This window comes from Balaenoptera ricei, chromosome X (assembly GCF_028023285.1).
Source record: "Balaenoptera ricei isolate mBalRic1 chromosome X, mBalRic1.hap2, whole genome shotgun sequence".
NCBI lineage: Eukaryota > Metazoa > Chordata > Mammalia > Artiodactyla > Balaenopteridae > Balaenoptera > Balaenoptera ricei.
This window is the reverse complement of record NC_082660.1, coordinates 117,131,932-117,154,110: the sequence shown is the minus strand read 5'-3', so window position 1 is coordinate 117,154,110 and position 22,179 is coordinate 117,131,932. Positions and strand designations below refer to the sequence as shown.

Genomic DNA, 22,179 nt, shown 5'->3' with positions numbered 1-22,179 from the left:
CAGCTTCCTACTCTGCCATCTTCCTGATGTCACTCTCAAGGCTTTTTTAAAAGCTTTGTTAGGGTGGATCAAATATGTCTTACTCTAGCCTTACTAGTAGGGTATTATTGTAGGCTGAAAAAAATGCTCCTTCCTCCCCCAGAATATTCAGTTCTAAATCCCCAGAACCCATCAACATTACCTTTTATGACTGAAGGGTAAATATTATTGTATATGTAAAAATATGTGATTAAGTTTGGGATCTTGAAAGGAGGAGCTTATCTTGACTTATCTGGGTAGGCACTAAATGCAATCTAAATGCAATGTATCCTTATAAGAGAGAGGCAGAGAGAGTTTACACACCACACACACACACACACACACACACAAGAAAGTGATGTGAAGAAGCTGGCAGAAATTGGAGTGATGCAGCCACAAGCCAAGGAATGCCAAGTCATCTATCAGTCATCAGGAGCTAGAAGATACAAGGAACACATTCTCCTCTAGAATCTCTGGAGGGAGTGCACCCCTGATGGCACATTAATTTTAAGCTACTAGCCTCCAGAACTGTGAAAGAATAGATTTCTATTGTTTTAAGCCATCAAGTTTGTGGTAATTTGTTACAGTAGCCACAGGAAATTAATCCTTCTGAGATCTCTACTGAATGCTCCAGATTTCAGTAAAATTTATCCCCTTTTGTTGGATGAAGCCAAATGTTTCCCATTCCTGTGTGAGCACTAGAAATTTTTCAACGTAAATCTCTCTGGTAACTGTTATTTGCCTAGCCTTTTGGCATTTCACCCTTTGCATACACACCTTAATATTCACCAGAATAGTTACAGGGACCGCTTAGCAACTTTCTCTGCATAGTTTCCCCTCTCTGGTATTCAGCTTTGCAAATTCCAGCCACCTTATCTTCTGTATCATCCAGGCTCTGTCTTCTCAACTCATTGGTACTACTTCACTCTGCTTGGCTTCCTACTACATGTGTGGCACTTCAAAAAGTGGGCAGGCCATAAAAAAAGAATGGCGTGGTTATAGGGCTCATCTCAGGGTCAGTTGGGGAACCGACCTCGATATTATAGCTTGAAAATCAGAGCATAATAATTGATCATAGCAAAGATATGCAAATTCACCATAAAGAGCAAATATAGGCTCAAGATATTAATGTAACTTAAGGAAAAAATGTGTTAATATGGAGGTGGTTTCATCCTGTTGAGAGCACTCAGAAGATGAGTTAAAAAGGCAAATGTTGGCAGGGAAAATTCTAAATTTGTCCAGGGGAGAATGTTTCCTAGAATAACATATTTTAACTCCTGGTAGTTGTAAACAAAATGAAAAAAAACCAAGAGCTTTAGGAACCAAAGATAGCTAATGCAAGAGCTAGAATTCAGATGCTTGCTGTGTCTTCTTTTGCAGAGCTCATTAACCCAGTCATAAACATGGTAGGTAGCAGTCAAATATGTTGACATTTACCACGTTACCTCATTACCTTCTTCTTTGGGAAAGGCAGGTCAGGATTTTGACCTATGGAAAAACAGTGCCTTCTTGAAGGTTTTTCTGAAAGTGTATTTCTATGTCTGCTTCTGTGGACCATAGTCTTCTCAATTGGTTTGGTAGTTTTCCTACCAAAAGTCTAGCAGTTTTTCTGTGATGTACTCTGGTTCTCTATTCTAGATTGTTGGATCAGCTTGGAGGTGGTAGTGAATTCAGGTCCCAAGTGAACAGACATTCTAGAGAATAGTGGAAGTAAAATGTATGCAAATAAAGATGGCAGTTGGCATCAAACGATGGTAATTGACAATCCATCATTCAAATGGTCCTAAGTAATCATCTTTCAGCACGGATGGTAGGTACTTGCCTATAAGCAATTATATAGATTTCTCATATGCATATCCTCCCCCAATATATATCAGTCCTTGACTTCCAGCCCTTGTGAAGATCTTGCAGTTCTCTTAGTACAGACCATTTAGCAGGTATTATTTGTCCTAGGGGAAGAAGACATGGCTGCTTTGAAAGAGGTGTTTCATGTGAAAGAATGTTTTATTTTGTAGTCAAACTCTTATAAGTACGTGACAGTATTGAATTGTTAGTAGGTAGGACATCAGAAGTATTCCTCAAAAAATTGGTTGTGCTCCATTTAGCCATTAATAGTGGATGCCATTATGAACAGCCTTCAATAGTATTCTTCAGACTTCGTGTTAGAATTGGAAACTTCAAAGATCCTGGAAGCAAAATAGATCAATAATTTAAATTATTTTCTATGCAAATGAATTGAGAAGCAGAAGAGGGATACTGTGTGACATTTTTAGTAAGGAATTCCGTAATCACCAGATTGAAGTTATGGCAGTGGAAAGGGAGCAAGTTAAAGATAAGTTCTAATGTTGTGGAATCCTAGAGACACATATAGGGGCTGTGGGTAGTACATTGTTTCTTCAAATCACTAAGGGTATTTCTTGTTCTGCCCACAGGTCTCCAGATGCTACTATGTTGGAGAATGTTATAGTAGATATGGATGCTCCAAAAGTCTCTGTAAACTTTAATTAATATCTTGAATGATCACTGGGCATAAAATGTCTTTGCACAGGCACAGTATTTGAGGACAGGCCTCCTAAATGGGAGGCAGCCTATTATTCTGTACTTTCCATTTTTGTTTCTGGATATACCTGACTTTCAGTCCAGCACCAGTATGCCCAGGTATTTGTGTACTTTCTCTGTCAGATCATTTTATTTAATTGTAGTTGGAAATGGATGCCCCTGAAATGATCAGTTTGGGTAATCTACCAGGGCATGCTTGTTGGGGCAAATAATCTGGCCTCAAAATCTGGTGATTTGGGCTGTCTGGTAAAATCAAAGGATTCCAGAAATGTGATATACCTAGCATTGTACTAGTGCCTTATACATAGTAAGCACTCAGTAATAATTGTATGGTGGCACAAGCTGAGCTTCTGGGTCTGCCTTAGGTGTACTCAGCTATGGAGTTCTGAGTGAAGTCTCACTTCTAAATCTCAAAGAAAGCCTCGATAGTCAATACCCTAATTCCCGTAGCATATGGTGGACTTAGTGTAGATACAGCTTCCTGGAGACATAGGTGTTGAAATGGGTGTCCCCAAAAGATGAGTCTTCTGGAGGTAGGATAGTCCTCACTGTGTAGTTGAAGGCATTTTTCTTTATGGTGTAAGACAATGCCAGGTTCAAGTACGATAATGTTAGGGCCAGAGAAAAAAGAACAAAATATAGGGAAGTGAATAGGGGATTCTCATCTTCATCTGCTAGATGGCTATAACTAGTACTCCCCCAAAATTTCATGTTATGAAGTACATAGAAAATGATATCTATATGGCATACTGGAATTGGACAAGATTACTCACAGCTGATGGCAACTGGCCCTCGTGCTCTGGATGTCCCAGATCTTCATGGCCATTCCAAGGGACAAGAGGATCAATATTTCACAAACATATAATCCAGTAAGTAGGTCGGAAAGTTGCCAATGAAAAAAAAATCCTCTCCTCTTCTTGAATCAGTTATTGGGCTAACTAGAACTGTGGATAGAACCTGGTAAACAGCAGCAATTCCAGGACAAATTGTATTTAACCGGGATGTTCCTAAGTTTAATAAGACTGATGCTTTATAGGACATCATGTGAACATCTTGGCCATACAGAATATATAGGCCATGGTCCAATAATTCTACCTTTGAACTTTCGAATGGGTCTTCTTCCAGAGTTATTCCAAAAGTGGTGCTATTTCAGGTGATCGGGAAACTGTGATCTCATTATCAGAAATAAAACCAGAATGTCATTGAGGTATACCATGATCTCATGGTTAGGCAGTCATGTGGGATTTCAATTTATCCGTTTCTGAAAATGGATATTGAATAAGGCAAGCGACAGAAAAATATTGTCTGAGACACATGTAGTCTACCACCTTCCACACATCACTCTCACTCATGTTGAAGATATAACTCCAGTTTGGTAAAAACGATGACTCAAAAATTTTTGCAAAAGAAGATATAGCAATGGCCAAAAAGCATATGAAAAGATACTCAACGTCTTTAGTCACTAGGGAAATGTAAGTTAAAGCCACCATGGTATACAAATATAAACCCTTTAAAATGAGTAAAATTTTTTTGGTCTTATTTTTTTAAATTGGAGTATAGTTGCTTTACAATGTTGTGTTAGCTTCTACTGCACAGCAAAATGAATCAGCCATACATATACATATATCCCCTCCTTTTTGGATTACCCTGCCATTGAGGACACCACAGTGCATTAAGTAGAGTTCCCTGTGCTATACAGTATGTTCTCATTTGTTATCTATTTTATACATAGTATCAATAGAGTATATGTGTCAATCCCAATCTCCCAATTCCTCCCACCCCATCCCTTTCCCCCTTGGTATCCATACATTTGTTCTCTACGTCTGTGTTTCTATTTCTGCTTAGCAAATAAGGTCATCTATACCATTTTTCTAGATTCCACATATATGTGTTAATATACGATATTTGTTTTTCTCGTTCTGACTTACTTCACTCTGTATGACTAAAATGAGTAAAATTTAAAAAGCCTGAAAACTCCAGGTATTGACAAGAATGTGGAGCAACTGGAACTCTCCTGCATTGTGGTGGGATTGTAAAATGGCACAACCACTTTGGAAAAGAGCTTGCCAAATTCTGATAAAATAATATACATTTACTCTTTGACCCAGCAATTCAATTCTTAGGTATTTACCCAAGAGAAAATAAAACATATGTCTTCACAATGAATTGTATGTGAATGTTCATAACAGCTTTGTTGAAAATGGTCAAAACTGGAAACAACCCAAATTTCCATCAACAGCTAAACTGAAAAAATTGTGATATATCCATAAAATTGAATCCTACTTAGCAATTCAAAGTAATAAGCTACTTCTATATGCAAGAACATGGATGAATCTCAAAAATATTATGTGAAAGAAGATAGACACAAAAGAGTACATAGTATATACTTCCGTTATGTGAAACTCCAGAAATGATAAATCTATTCTAGATGATGAAAGCATATTCATGGTTGCCTGAGGCTTGGATTGGGGTGCTAGTTGACTGAGATAGGCACAGGGGAACTTCTGGGGGTAATGAAAATCTTTTATATTTGGACTATGGTAGTTGTTACTTCCGGGGGGTATATAAACTTGTCAGAACTCTTCATAAAGTATACTCAAAATGGGTGAATTTTATTGTATGTAAACTATATCTCAAAAAAAAAGATTTTTAAAAGAAGCTAGGCTTTGCCAAGATGATCTGACAGGTCCTGAATCAATAGGTGTGGTCAGAAGCTTATTGCCACAAGGCTGAGGTAATGCCTGGAAGAGGCAGAACTCTCCATTTTGTATAAGACTAGTACAGGGGTCTGACGTACTTCTCCTATAAGTTATCTGTATATTATTGGAAGGACTTGGCCTTGGGCTTAGAGAAACTATTCAAGTGCTTGACATAATCTTGGGCCCCAGATCCCAGATTAATCATATTCACATGTAGTTTTGCCTTCAATTCTGAAAGTGCCTTCTGGTAAGTGGCAGACTTGTCTGGAATCTCAGGCAAGGAAGTGACAGATGGTGTAGGGCCATAGTGGGCAGAGCTAGAGAACTTAGGCAGAAGTGCAAAATAAGATGAAAAACAAAGGTTTTCTTAAGATCCCAGGCACTTGGATCTCTATCTGTAAAGGCAATAGACCAGGGAATGGGTTATGAGCAATAACGCGCTGACAATACTGGGTTTTTTTGCATGTTATCTTATGAGCATGTTAATTCAATTATCTCTGTCCCTCCCAATTTGGGATATTTAAAAGAGTTTCCATTTAAACTAGGATAACCTTGGACCTTGTCACCAGTGTAAAGGCCAGAGCATACCACCCAGAATTCTATGTTATGAAATGTCCTTCGCACTGCCCTTGGCAGGTAAGAGTAAAAGGTGAACCTTCTACCCTTACCCTGGGACCCTGGTTAGTAGGAGTTTCCAATGGTGGAGATGGTATATATGGGCAAAGTGGTTAGCTCTACTTTGGTACATATTCAGAGATTAGTGTGTCCAGGAGTCCTCTGGCATGGGTTCCTCTATTTCTCTAGTTTTGTGGACACATTTGTATTCATGCCCTGAGGCTTATTATTTTTTTAATTTTTAATTTTTAATTGAGGTACAGTTGATTTACAATACTATATTATATTGTATACCTTATGCAATATATTGATTCAGAATTTTTATAAATTATACTCCACTTAAAGTTATTATAAAATATTGGCTATATTCCCTCTGTTGTACAGTATATCCTTGTAGTTTATTTATTTTATACATAGTGGTTTGTACCTCTTAATCCCCTATCCCTATCTTGCCCCTCCCCTCCCATCCTGAGGCTTATTATTTCTGAAAAAGTAATACTACTCTGACTGATCCATCTAGTAGTTTCCCCTGAGACTCTCTGAGAACTCAGACTAAAGGGCCTATTCTTTCTAGTCAACCAATGGCACTATAGGCTGTCTCCTAACTGGTGGGGCTACTGAAAAAAAAAATTATTGCCTAAGAGAATCGAGCTTGCCAGACTTTCCTCATGTTCTGTCAGAATTGGAAGTCTCTAGAGTCTTTCCTAACTTGGGGTTGCACGTTGCTAGTGAAATTTCCCCTGAATTAAGAGGAACAGGGCAATGATGCTGGTTGAAAGCAAAGGTTCCTAGCTCTCTTCTCTTTGCCCATGAATGCATCGTGTGGAACACTGGAGGGCACTCTTGTGCTATTAGAAGTTGAGAGCTGTGGGAATCATTAGATGCCGCAATAACTGTGTGGGATGCAGAGAATTTTGCCCAGCCTCCTGAAGGATTTATCAGATGGTGCCACCAGGGCCTGGACTGGGTTTGGGGACATAAGGAAAAAGATTAAATACTGATTAGGAATTCAGGCAATGGTGGCCTAACTTTTTAGGCAGACCTCACTGAGCCACGGGCATGAGAGGAGACATTAAAGAAGTCAATCAAAAGGAATATATACTTTCAACTATCATCTGCATGCAGATTCACAAATGTATATTTCCAGATTTTTCTTCTAAGCTTCAGATATATATATATATATATATATATATATATATATATATATATATATATATATATATATATACACACACAAACACACACATACACACATACCATACATACACACAACTGGCTACTTGATATATAGCCAATTGAATATCCATCAGACACCTTAAACTCAAAGTTTCCAAAAGGGAACTAATATTTTCCTTACTCTCCTTGCCATCGACTCTCCTCACATTTCCATCCCATGTCAAAACCCCTTCTTTGCCTCCCAGATTTGCTCATTTCCCAGTATTCCCCATCTCATTAAACAGCACCACCTTGTTCAAGTCATCAAACTGGTGGTATCATCTTTGACACATTCTTCCTTCTATCTTCTTTTTCATTCAATTACCTCTTCCTGTTCATTCTATTTCCTAAATAGCTCTTGAACTTACACAATTTTCCACATTCCTCATTCCTGGCCACCATCTCCTCTCACTTGGATTACTGCAGCGACCTTATAGACACTCTCCCCACATCCTGTGTTGATTCCTCCCATTTATTCTCTACCCAGCAACCAGACTCTATCTAAAATCTAAATCTAACCATGTTACTTCTCTGCTTGAAAACATTTAATGGCTGTTCTTAGCCTTCAGGATAATGTGTAAATGCTTTAGCATAGGACTCCTTCATGTTTCTTTTGGACAATCTATTCTGTGCTATGTACTATGTACTATGTTAGAGACATTGGGGATGAATTCATAAATGAAGCATATACAGTCTCTTCTTTCATGAAGCTTAATTATTAAAGTCATAACGTATTTGGAGCTTACAGTATAGTGCCGCAGAAGGCCATGCATGATCTGGTTCCTGCTCCCTGCCTCAGCGTCTCATCTTGCCATTCCATCCTCTGCCCTATCTTGCCATCTCTTCCCTACCCCTTCAAACCCTATAGTGCAGCCAGGCAGGGCTGCTTCTGGTTTGCCCATGCTTCTGTTTAATGCTTTCACTCCTCTGAACAGGCTCTTTTCTTTCTATGTGGAATATGTGCCACAACATCTTCATCCAGTAAAATCCTGTTCATCCCTCAAAGCTCATTTCAGATGTCATATCTTACAGGAAGCCCTCCCTGGTACCTTTATCCTTTAAGCCTGTGTTAGGTGTCACTATAATCCCATAGAATCTTGTGTTTATCTCCTTTACAGCATTTTACATACTGTATTATAATTGTTTGCTTCTTTGTCTCTCCCTTTTTGGTGAGAATCCATTTCACAGAAACCTTACCCCAGAGTAAAGTAGAGGGCCACATTAAGTTGCTCATGTTTGCCATCTCTCAGTTTCTCTGTTGCCAGCTAGTGCTGACTCAAGGGCTTTAGCCCAACTGTAACCTGTGACTCTTTGTTCAGTGTCTTTCATTTCAGCTATTTCTTCCAGCACTCTTCTTTAGAAGTGCAAGGGATAGACCAATAAAAAGCTGGGCAAGAGGTTCATCTGCCTGCCTTTCAACATTCCACGCTGGGGATACTTTACCCATACACTAGAAATTGAACAATGATGATGTAGGACTGAAAATGGCACTCCCTCATCTCTGACTTTCTAGACAAGCCCTGGGGCACCCAGTTATTCTCCAATTTGGATTTTCAGGTAGACATACAGTGACTTACTGTACTGAAAAGACTCAAGATGAAAGCAGACTTCACCATTTCAATTACAGTATCACACCCTTTGGTTTATGTAGGGTTCCAGTTATATTTTAATATTTCTGGAACGATGGCCTACATGACCTCCTAGAACTGGGACAAAAGTTATGTTTGAACTATATACTCAAACTCCCGTGGATACCCTCATACCACCTTCTGTTTCAGTTGGTTCCATCTAGTTCACCATGAGAGCAACCAATTTTATGTCTGCCATTAGAAGTAAATCGGTGTTTAGATAGTTGTATTTCTGGGGTCCAGCTACTCAAGCCAATGTATTCAGAAAATGCTGGTAAATTTTTGACGATTCTAGCGTGGAAGTGCTATGTAATATCATAGATATTAGTGGTTATTTAACCTCGGTACACAGGAGGGGCACATGATTCAGCCTGGAATGAGGATAGAGAGTCGCACTCAGCACTCATTGCTCTAGTTCCTATAGCACACTGCTGTGTTTTTGCTTGTTACTTACTGTTTACATACATGCATGTAAACATGCACACACACAAACACACATGTGGATACCAGAAAAGCCAGAAGGGCCCATTTTACAGTGAAACACAACCACGAGGTTGTGTTTACTACTGTGCATAAATGCTTAAAATTCACTATCATGCCCAGGTGCTTTGCACTGTACACTAGCAGGAGATGAAGTTACATAACTCTACTGGAAAAGTGTTAGGCAGTGATAGTGTGGGCCAGATGTGCCTCAAGGGCAATGAAACACTGGGAGCCGGGGGCAAGTGGCATAAACCTTTGTAGGACTAGAGTGGAGATATTCCTTGATGTAGCTTACCTGTCCCTGCCCCTGAAATTAGCCTTGTGGATTGTTTTTTGGGCTGTTGTTTACAAAAATGTGTTAAAATTATTTAATTAATTATTTAAATACAGTTTACATTAATCTTAAACTCCATAAACATTCAGTCAACTGCTCTTCAAATAGTGAGGTGACTGGGTGCTCTTGTCCTAAATGTCCTTGAAATCTCTAGGCTAACAGAAGGTCTACCTGCTTTTACCTGAAATGTATTCCTAATTTGTCGCCGCAAACTCCTTGCTCCTTCTGTCATAGCCAAGCAGACTCTTCACACTTGTTAAAGGTCTCCACCATGTGGAGAGAAGCCTTGTGAATATTTGAGGGTGAGATGAGGTTAGGACCAGTATTTGATAGACCACTTGTCTCTCTTCCTCTCACAGCCCCATTTTGCTACATTCTGGGTAAAGTGGTTCCACACTACAATCAGGAAAACATAAACATGGAGAATGCCATTGAGCCTGGTTCTAGCTTCGGCAGCAAAATATTCTAGAATACCTGATTGAAAACACTGTCAAAAGCACCTAATAAGGTCTTATCAGAGGTCTTAATAATTTAGGGCCTTAGGGCTGATGCTGAAGGGAAATTTTGGAAAATCCCTGATAGTTTGGATCTCTTTTCATGCGCAAGCTATTTTGTACACCTACCTCAGGTTATCACTTAAAGTTGAACCCTAGTTCTGGAAAAGTGATCCCTTTGAGCAACAACCTAGTAGATTTCTGAGGAAGGAACCCTAAACATGTTACTTTGTTAAAGGAACCATATTGGATTTATTTAGAATAAAACAGTAAGCTATTTTGATTCTGTCTATACACCTATAACCCAAGGAAAGCCACTATGTGGCAGGATTTCTGTCATTCACAGGACGTAACTAGAGGCACAACCTCATACCAAAGGTTATTTGTAGGGCAGTCTCTGTGGACAGCCATCCAGTTTGGCAGATATCATTTCAGGGACAGCTGCCCATGATGCAATTAGAGGGGTCTTGGCTGCTATGATTTTGCTTTTGGAGGAGCTCCTTAAGTGATGGGACTTGAGGGGCTTCTTCCAATTCATACTTTTTCAGGTAGTTGATGTGCGGCATGACTGGGACAATATGAATATAACATATTCACATATGACATATAGAATGATATGATATTTATTTGTACATACAATATGGCAGCAACGATTAAGCACATGATTTGAGAAGCCAGCTTTATATGGTATGGTTTTATCTGCCAGCCAAATACAATCTGATTTCAGGGACAGCCTCTGCTATTGGTGTGAACCAGGTACCAGCTGACTCATTGGTGGACGAGAAGAGGGGAGGGTCCTCCAAACCATGTGACCTGAAGCATGTAGGGTACTTAAAGCACAATGGCTTATTTAGATATATTTGAGGAGTCACCTATCTATAATGTATGAATGTACGTATGTATAATGTATGTATGCCTTCAGTGTAAAGAAGGCAGGAGTAGCTTGTGACATATGAAACTAGCTCTGGAAGGGACAGCAGAACCTGGCAAAAGGACTACATGAATATTGAAGCAATAACAAAGATACTAATAATATCAAAAACAATGAAAACAGAACTAGCCACCATTTATTGAACACTTACTATGTACCAGGAAGTATTCAAACCACCTACCTTCTATACATTTTTTCAGTATTTCATTTTAAATATTACTACTTTGGAAAATAAGTATGATCCTCATTTTATACAGTAAGAAACTAAGGCTCAGTGAAGCTAACTATGCAAAATCATGCAGATATTAAGTGGCAGAGCTAGGTTTGGAACCCAGGACTGTCTGACTCCAAAGTCCATGCTTTTTTCATTAGACTGCTCAAGTTTCAAGAATACACTATAAGCTTCAGATGCGTTTAGTCCTAAGCTTTTTTTTTTCTCTTGGTTTCTATCAGAGGAAGGATTGCTTATAGCTATCAGCTACAGAGTGGAGTAATGAAGAAGGATCTTTAGGAAGAAATGCAGCGATTCAAATAAACTAAAATCCCATTTAGTCACCAAGTTTTCTCAAATCTATCCTCAACCAGATGTCTCTGTAGTTCTCTCTAATCCATTTCCTCCACTCTGTGCCCACTTTGGGTAGGTCCTCTCATCTATATTATTGAAAAAACTCCTTAAATGGCGCCTTTGCCTCCAATATCTCTTCCCAATCCATCCTCCGCAGATATTCCCTAGAGAGGTTTTCAAAGCACAAATGTGATCAAGTAATTCTCATGCTCAGAACCCTTCAATGGATCTCCATTGCCAAAGGAATGTGAGAAAATCAACTCTTAGGTCCCTGATTAACTTTTTCAGCCTCAGATACTATGCTTTCAGCCATAACAAACTCCTATAGTTTTTCAAGCACAGCATACTCTCTTGGGACATTGGAATTCATCCCTATCTCAATATCATGTGAATTAATTACTCTTTTCCTACACGTAGGCCTTATTCAGGCCATCTTTTACTACATGTAGACTGCTAAATATTGCCAAGACAAGATCTCACACCTTTGTGAATTTATGCTTCTACATATTTATGGCTTTTAAGCTCTCGTTGGCCCTCCATGTCATGATAATGTGATGTTTTCCTAGACTGCTCTCTTCTCCATTTCTCACAATAGCTTACTGGAACCTCCATGAGCCTCTCCTTATCTTCTCCTTCATCATTTCTACCTTCACTCTCAGTACCTGACTTCTCTAACACTCCAAAAAATAGAAGTCATCAGGTTAGAATTCTTACACTTCCAGTCCCCTCCTCCTACAAACAGGTATATATTTGATTCATCACCGACTCCTTCCCTCCTGCCTTGGTGGAAAAGAATCCTCATTATGCCTAAGAGAAATTCTTCTACCTGTGCTCTGGATTCCATTTCCTTTTATTTGCTGTAGAATAAAATAATTTACTTTGTTTTGTATTGACACCTCACTTCCCTTTTCTACTGACTCTTTTCCCTTATCCTATAAGCATGTTCAAGTTTTTTTTTTTTCCCCACTATGCTATCCCTTCTCTGGCTATCACTTTTTATCACAGTTCAACCTCTTGAAAAATGTAGTAGTCACTAGCTATAGTCTTCACAAATCAGGAAAGGTCTGTATGAAAAAGAGAGATTCAGGGACTAATATGTGTGGATGATAGGTTTATGTTGAAGGGAGGAATAAAAATGGATATTAGGAGGGGTAGAGAAAGGAGTAAAGGAAAACAGTAAAATGGAAGTGCAGCAAAAAAAGCTGGGGTAAACTGAAGGAAAAAGACAATGTGGAGATGCTACATAAAACATCTACAGAGTGGGGAAAGAAGGACCATAGAGACATACACAAGAAAATAAATACTACAGATTTCCTGAAGATGGACTTCAAGACACAGAAGTACAAGGAATAAAGAAATGGGTAATAGAAATTTAGATTGATCAAAGAGGAATAATATCTGTTTGCTCCTTTCTCTCCTTTCAATTTTAACTCTTTCCTATATCCGAAACTATACTTTTTTCTACCTCTAAGAAAGAAGCTCCCACCTGCTTTCTTGTCAGAGCTAACACATACGTGGTTAACTGATTTCACTTCCTCTTGATTTTTCAGGATTTTGCTTTAGTAGTTATCCTCATGTTCCATGCTACCAATTTTACTATATAAATATAAATATATAAATATAAATATATATATATATATCCCAATTTGTACCAAACTCCTTATGCTTACAGTCATACAGAGGATTCTCCAATTTTAAGAGCACTCATCCCTTAATCCTGATAAATTCATGAGCTATCTCATTTCTTACCTTCCCTTTATCACCAAACTTCACTAAAGAGTAGTCTACAATTGCTGCCTCTACTTTCTCACTTCCCCCCCCACCCCACCGTCTAGCTTCTGCACCTTCCTGTCTACTGAAATACCTTATTTGAAGGTTTCCGATCACTTCCTAATTGCCAAATCTAATGCTTCTTAGAACACATTTTCCTCTGTATCTCTGAAACAGTCAGCATTGTTAATCACCCCCTTCCTTTAAATTCTATATTCCTTTGGCTTCAATAATAATTCAGTCTCTGGATTCTTCTTCTAACTCCCATACAATGCTTTTTCTCCTTAACCTCCCATCTTTCTCTTCCTACCCCTGTGGGTATTCTCCATGGAAACTCCTTCTGACCTTTTCTCTGACTTTAGGCCTGGTGATTTCACTCACCCCTATAATTTTAACTATTCTTTCTATGTGATAGAATTTCAATCTTTATCTGTATGTTCAACAAACCTTCATATCCATGTTTTTGATGAATAGCTTGATTTGGATGGCTTTCAAGCACCTTATGTTCACTTATATCCAAAGCTGAGCCCATTTCCCTTTGACCAAAGCCAGCAGCTCCCTTTCCTTCTTTCCTTTGTTAACAGCGTTGCTCTCTTCCTACTCATCCAAATAAAACATTTTAGATTTATCTTTGATTCACTCATTCACTCTTTTGGTAAAGATTTGAGAGTCTACTTTGTTACTCCTTTTTAAACTTCCAGTGGCTTACTCTTTCCTATAGAATAAAAGATAAACTTCTTAGGTCAACAATATGCTCTACAGCATGCCCCCACCTTACCTTTACTGATTTATGACTCTTGCAGCCCATGCTTCGGCCAACAGGAACTAGCCATTCTGAAAATACACCCTATGACATGATACACCCTATTTACACTTGTGTGCATTTTTCCCCAGCCATTTGGAATGTGATCATATCCCATACCATTAACTGCTATCCATGCTTCTAAACACAGCTCAAATTCTTCAATGTTAAAGAAATATACTACATTTCTTCTTACCCATAGATAATTTATCTATTTACTTTATATCCATAACATACTGTTGTTTGCTTATAGTACACGTCCATTATTCATATGACATGGCTTTGTTTGATGTTCTTGTTATTGAAAAGGAGAAAGAGACTACAACAGAGAGGAAGATTTTTGGTAAAATATCACCATGCAAATGTTTGAAAGATAGGAGATCTGAATTGGAGGGCATGATCAAGGATGTCAATTAGGGAGGAGAAGAGCTTGGATTTGTAAATTAAGGATGTGGTGCCCTTTCTTCATTCTTCATAAAGTAGAGTGGTTTTGGAGTGGAGGGACATTTCAATTACATCTCAGAAAAGGGAAAAGGGCCAGAGATAATTGGAAATTGACCAGTGAAGCTGAATACTTAGAAAATTGTGTGCAAAAATGTAACTTGAAAGATTATTTGGAAGTGTATGCTAACACTTTGCAATATGCTTACATAAAAGGGAAGTGATCCAGTAGGGCTGACAGGATTTATATGCAAGAGGCAGTAGAGGTCCGACATATAAAATGAAAGATAGCACTTTTTCTGATCGTGCAATGGTAATAGCCTAAATTAATTTCTTAAAAGCTTGGAAATTTGGCAGAGGTAAATGGAGGATGAGCAAATTCATATAAGTAAGAGAAGGCATTGAAAACGATGAGGAATGATCAAGGGGAGAGAAGCCCAGCTTTCATTTCAAGCTGTCAGAAAGGATTGGTGCAGATGAAAAAATAATTTGAAGAAAGCTCTCAAGGAAAGAAATGAAGCCAAATGCTTTGAAGAGAAAAATAGATATTTTGAATTTTAGAACAAATTAATGTAGAGCACAGAAAAAAAATGAAGAAATTAGAACAGAAATAGTGAAAATCAAAGAGCAAGTGACAAATGTCTGCAATAGACAGAAAGTCTGGGTAATATAAGGAAGAAGCAAAGGCAAGCAAGTCTACTGACATTTTCTCATGTGCATGAAGAGGAGAAGGTTGCCACGTGTTTGAGAGATTATAGACAGGTAGGTTAAGGTGACTTTAAGTCAGTTATGAGAGTCCGTTATGGATTTATAATGCAGGAAAGGATATAGGCTAATATGGGGTATGAAAAAACAAGCAACAAATGAAAGAGTGACTCAGTAACAGACTTCACAGCTCAAGTGTGAGTGAGCATCATGAACAAGTTGTTGATGAGAAAACATGAATCTGCTGCCTTATGGACGCAGCACAATGGAAAATCTACAAGCTTTGGGGTTAGAGATGGGTTTTAGTCCTACTTTTACCTTAGGCAAATCTTTCCAGCTTCCAGATCCTTGAATTTCTCATCTGTAAAGTGACTTCACACTGTTGTGAAGCTCAAATGAAACAATATTTGTGAACATATCTTGAACAAAATTTAGATATTATTATTCTAGGACTTTTATTTGCATGGGCTGAGCAAGTATTTATTTGTGGGTTTCTTTCTTTCCTCCCCCATCTTTACTGAGCTATAACTGACATGTAACCTTGTGTAAGTTTAAGGTGTACAGCATAGTGATTTTATATATGTATATATTACAAAATGATTATATCTGTGGTTTCTGTGGTATATGGGATAAGAAAGAAACGACCAATATGATAAAACAAGGCGGGTTAATGGCACTTGAGCAAAGAAAAAGAAACTGGGAGTCACTGACATTACTAAACACTATTTTTAGAAATCTTTTTATTAAGGCTCATGGTGGCACTATTCATGATGCATGAGATGCAACACTATGTCTAAACGAGTGACAGGTGATCAGTGAACTTCAGAGATCATATGAGAAGCCAGAGGATATTTATTATCTTTAAATAAACACATTTTGTTTGAACAAAATGCAATTTTATATGCCTTACAAAGCTATTCTGGGTCAGAGAAAGGGCTGTAATATATGAGTAAAACACACAACTAAGTGACTTTGGACCCTGCTCTCTTCATAATTCTCTGTGCTCACGGAATGTTAGGAAAGATATGAATGATGTTGAGGATGAGATCACCCAACCCCGAGGCCCCTTATTATATTTGTGCTAAAGATCTTGCTTCTGAGAAAATGAATGTTGAATGTGAATGAAATTGCATGTAAAAACGAAAAAGGAAGGTTTACTCTAATGATCCAAGTTTCTTCCAAATCCGTATTGCTACAGCCTTAGTTTGGGTCTGCATCAGGTCTCAGATTATTGTTAACAGCCTCCTAATTGGCCCTACGTCCAGTCTTCTATCTCTTCAATCAATTTTACACATTTGTTGTAAAATTGAGCTTTTAAAAACACAATTCTGAACATGCTACTGATCTGCCCAAAATTTTCAGTAGTTACCCACCACCTATAGCAGGGCTCAGCAAATTTTCTTCTGTAAAAGGTCAGACAGTAAATGTTTTAGGCTTCACAGGCCACACACAGTCTTTGTCAATAGTCTTCTTAGTTGTTGTTTTTTTTTTTTATTTTTACATCCATTAAAAATTTGAAAACCATTCTTAGCTCATGGGCTATACAAGCCAACAGCTGGCTTTGGCCCTTCAGGCTGTAGTTTGTTAACCTATAGAATAAATAAAGTGCAAGCTCCTTAATATAGCATAGCAATCTTCCCATAATTTGGCCTTCTGCTTTCTTTTCAAGTTTTATATTTTGCTAAAACACTTCCCACACCCTCTGCTGTGGGAATTGAATTGGCAGTATCTGGAAGTACAGCAAACTGGGTTTTATACCTCTGTACTTGTTCACACTGCATCCACTAAAATTGTCCTTCTTTATCCAACTGGCAAACTATTCCTCTCTCAAGACTCTACTAAACGTGTCATCTCTTCTATTAAATATTTCCTGACTGCCAAGTTAGAATTGGTCTCTGTAACTTGTACAAATACGGATCGCAGTATCTGTAGCATTTCACTATGCTTATTTACTCCCCAACTCAAATGTGAGCCTCTCAAAGGCAAGAAAATTACTTACTTGGATTTGTATTCCTAACATACGGTAGCCACTTTTTAAATCTTTATGGAATGAATGACCCCAGGCCTTCTGTTAGCAAGTCATTCAACACCAGCACTAACGTAAAAAGCAGTCCTCTGAATTGTGCATGACCCATACATAGAAACAAGTTACTACATTTTTAGTCTCTAGAAAAGCTCCCTGAGTCCCACTCTTACATCTTGTGGAGATTTCCTCATACACCCAGCAGGTCGTGAGAGTGGTTACACAGATCCTCATGGCAGATTTTTTTTTGATCATTAATGTCATCTTACAGTGCCTTTGCTTTTAGAATCCAAATGGGGACTCAAAACCTATCTTCCAATAAACATACTTTAAAAAATTCTCCTAAGGCCTTTAGTATTATTAGTGATAGAATGATGACCTAAATAGGTGTTGGTGAACTGCCCTTGGAATGTTGCTATCCTGTCTCAGTGGGGAAAACGTGCTCAGAGTTCCAAGCTGATGACTTATGAGTTAACTTTTGGACATAACTCATTCCTAAGTTTGAGGCTGTCTCTACTTAAAATATATCAAGCATAGGTCAGAGGAACTGGAATAGGAGTCAACCAGATTAAGAGTAAAGCCATAAAAGTGAGAGCCAAAGGGAAATATGATATTACTGTGTTTCTAAAATTAGAGAACGGGCTGGTGAGGCTCCTCATTGCACACCCTGGAGAGAATGATGCATAAATGAAATTGATTTTAGAAAACAAAGAATAGGAGTATTTGGAAGCTTTTAGAAAATAGCAATACTATCTACATTTATTGAACGCTTACTATGTGCTAGGAACTGCTCTAAGAACTTTAAATAGACTATCAATTTAATTTTTCCAACAGCACAATAAGAAGGGTACTATTATTATCTTTATTTTATGGGTGGGGAACTTGATGCACAGAGCAGTTATTTGCCAAAGATGCCATAGCTAATAAATAGTGGAGCTTAAGTTTGAACCAAAGCTTTCTGAATCCATTGCCCACAATCCAAATAGCTTCAATTATATACATGGAACCACCAACAAAGTGCAGTGTGGAATATAATTACATTATATTATACCTTTATAATATATTTTATATAATTTATATATTTACTTTAAATTTATTTTATTTAATTTTTAATTAAATATTTTATTTAATTTACTATTACTTAATTTATATTAATAATATATATTTATATATATTACACATAATATATCTAAATATATGTATACCTGTATATATATAATTTGTCAGATAATATATCTTCAGAATAATCAACCTTTAGAAAGTGAAGAAAAAGGCCAAGGATAGGAAATATTGTGACCAGATAGTCATCTACCCAAGAGAAGGCTCTGGGAATAAAGGAAATTTTAGAAGCAAGACATAACTACCTTCTGAATGTGCTATGGCAGAAGGTTTCTGGAGTCAATCAACTTAAGATGAGAAAAAGAATCAACAAGTTACCATAATACAAAGTGTAAAATAAATGTTGCTTGACAACAATAGAAACTGCATATGGCATCTTATTAAATTGGGAAAAAGGAGAAAAATAATCACAGTCTTGGCCATGAACACTTTTGAGTAGAGCAGAAATGCTGAAGCTCATGAATGTGTATGAGAAGTGGGAGTAGAAATGGCCAGAGGGTCACTAAAGCACACCATGGAAAAGAAGGCAGAGAAATAGAAGAAGGCAAAAGAATAACAATTTCAGTTTAGACATTTTTATAAGAAATTGATATGATGGAAATTTAATATTTGCCGAAACAAATGTTGGTTGAGAAAATATTTATTAATATGTATAATATGCAAACTATTTTAAAATAAGAAATTATAAGTATAAACTAGAATAATTTATTTAAAAACACTTTTTAAATGATAAAGTGTTTTACAAACAAAAGATATTTCTTGGCATGAGATATTATCACCTAAATGTGGGAAGTGAGAGGTCATTTGTCTATTAGGTTCAAAATTGGGTCAGACATCTATAAAATGTGATGTGGGGAGCAAATGCTATATTATGGTTGCATAGCCACTGTCCTGTATATGAATTCTATCTATCTTGTGTGGCAAATGCAAAGATGTTTGGTTGCAAAAATCTTGTGCTTTATATCCCAGAAAAGAAACTTCTTCCTGATGGGCTACTATGGCTGTAGCAGTCACCTTGGCCTACCTACTACTATTATTCTCTTTGTGAACTATTTTGCGCACATTCATGGCTTTAGCTCTTAATATGGCTTGACAAAATGTTAACATTCACGGTAGACTTGATGAGTGCCTAGTGATGACCACGGAAAGAATGCTCACTAAGACTTTCGTTGTTGTTGTTTGTTTTTAAAAACATAAATTGAAATTTCATGGACTGAGTTTTCATTTTTTTTCTTGCACATTGGAGAGGCTTATAAAGAGAGCCATTAGGATTTTTCATTTCCTTGGGCTAACTTCCTAAGTCACCTTTTACATCCTTATTTCTCAGAGTATAAATGAGGGGATTTAACATGGGGGTAACTGCTTCATAAAATATTGAGATGACTTTGTCTTCTTCCTGATATTCCTTTGACTGAGGTTTCAGGTACATTTAGATGGCTGGCCCATAGAATACGGTGACCACAGTTACATGGGATCCGCAAGTGGAGAAGACGTTAAGTCTGGCCTCCGCAGGACGGATCTTCAGCATGGCAGCAACAATGCAAAAGTAGGAAATGAGGATGAAGGTGAATGGCAGAGGCAGTGTGAACACACTGATAACCAGACCCAGAATTAGACTGACAGGGGTGTCTGAGCAGACAAGCTTCAGCAGGGCCTGGACCTCACAGGTAAAATGGTTGATGATATTATGCCCACCATAATGAGCAGGGATTGCAATGATTGGTGTGACTGCTACTAAGAAGGCATTGGCCCAGGTTCCCAAGGCCAACTGTATGCAAACCCGATTGTTCATAATGATGGTGTGACGCGGGGGATTGGAGATTGCAACAAACCTGCCATAAGCCATGATAGCAAGGAGACACTGTCATCCCCAGAAAGAGGGATGTGATCATCTGGGCATAACAGCTGGTATAGGAAATGGTGCAGAAGTCCCTGAAGCATTGGGCCAACATATATGGCTCCGAGCTGGTGGAGTAACAGATATCAAGGAAGGATAAATTACTGAGAAGAAAATACGTAGGGGTATGAAGTCGAGAATCCCATCTCACTACAACAACAATAGGTTGTTCCCAAACATTGTGACCAGGTAGAAAAACAGCAGTCCTAAGAAGAAGGCAGCCTGGATTTGAGGCTGTTGGGAAAATCCAACAAGGATGAATTCAGTCCCCTCAGAGGCATTGTCTCTCTTTAGACTGCCCATTTAATTGTCTCAAGTACTAGGAAAGAAGACAAAACATAATGTCACCTACACGAGGAAAATAAGAAGAGCAGCATCTCAATAGCCTGTTAGAGTTCCTGTTTTGGAGGTCTGATTATTGTGTGTCATTTGTTTTACTGGGTTAGACTCAGCTGTTCAAGTATCCAATGGTGGAAATATAGGTTTTCTCGTTGCTTTTCTGTCTTGTAGAACCGGGTATCAGGAAAGGCTTATTAAGTTGTTTGGACTGTTAGATACTAAGACAATCATTAACAGTGGGTTAAACAGAATTATTACTCTCATAAAGGGGCGTAGCTAGATGATTGACTTTATTCTTTTTTTTTTAAAGTATTTATTTATTTATTTATGGCTGTGTTGGGTCTTCGTTTCTGTGCGAGGGCTTTCTCTAGTTGCGGCGAGCGGGGGCCACTCTTCATCGCCGTGCGCGGGCCTCTCACTATCGCGGCCTCTCTTGTTGCGGAGCACAGGCTCCAGACACGCAGGCTCAGTAATTGTGGCTCACGGGCCCAGCTGCTCCGCGGCACGTGGGATCTTCCCAGACCAGGGCTCGAACCCGTGTCCCCTGCATTGGCAGGCAGATTCTCAACCACTGCGCCACCAGGGAAGCCCAATTCTTGGCCAAAAAAAAAAAAGAGGCAAATATGCTACATCTCCCCACCTAAAATGCTCGTTTATAGTCGGCTTTATTTAAGCTGGTTCATTAATTAGCAAGTAATACTTTTTTTTTTTACAACTGGATCATTGAGCTTAAACTTAAAAATTATTACTTGGAATATTACTCAGCAAGTAATAAGTTTTAAGTTTAAGCTCAATGATCCAGTTGTGAATGCTTGAAATACTTCAAATACTTCTTTGCTTTTCAACCTTTTTTTTTTTTGGTTGTTTTTCTTATATGTCATATTAAAACCACCTATGCATGTTAAATTAGACAGTGTATATGTAGCTAAAGCTATCCATCAATTCAGTGGAAAAACATCACAAACCAAAATGACATGAAATAAACCAAGCAACTGGTGGATTCATTGAAATCTCACTCTGTTTAATTGTTCTGACATCCAGTTTCAAATGACAGAAACTTACTATGTGCAGATCTTGCCATCTCCATATAGTTCCAAACAAGAGCTTAAAGGGTGATGGGAAAATCTTATTAGATAAAAGGATTTCATGAAGACAACAGTTACCAGAAATTGTGAAGAGGGACAAGGCAAATTTTGGAATGCATGTTTCCAGAAGTGTTTAAAAGTAAAAGAAGGAAAAAGACAGAGCCCTGTCAGTTTTATATGCTTTCAGTAGGGAGTAAAACAGATGACCCATTGAAGACTCCTTTGGCTTTAAGTGGCATGGACATCTATACACTACCAAATATAAAATAGCTAGTGGGAAGCAGCCGCATAGCACAGGGAGATCAGCTCGGTGCTTTGTGACCACCTAGAGGGGTGGGAGAGGGAGGGTGGGAGGGAGACACAAGAGGGTGGAGATATGGGGATATATGTATATGTATATGTATATCTGATTCACTATAAAGCAAAAACTAACACACCATTGTAAAGCAATTATACT

The 22,179-nt window shown here is 38.1% G+C and overlaps 1 protein-coding gene and 1 pseudogene across 1 annotated transcript in view; one reads left to right on the top strand and one right to left on the bottom strand.

Annotated features, from left to right (window-relative positions):
• IGSF1 (immunoglobulin superfamily member 1) overlaps window positions 1-22,179 on the top strand; it is a 444,083-nt gene that overhangs the window by 106,211 nt on the left and 315,693 nt on the right. The window lies entirely within an intron of this gene.
• LOC132357190 (olfactory receptor 13H1-like) overlaps window positions 19,690-22,179 on the bottom strand; it is a 34,099-nt pseudogene continuing 31,609 nt past the window's right edge.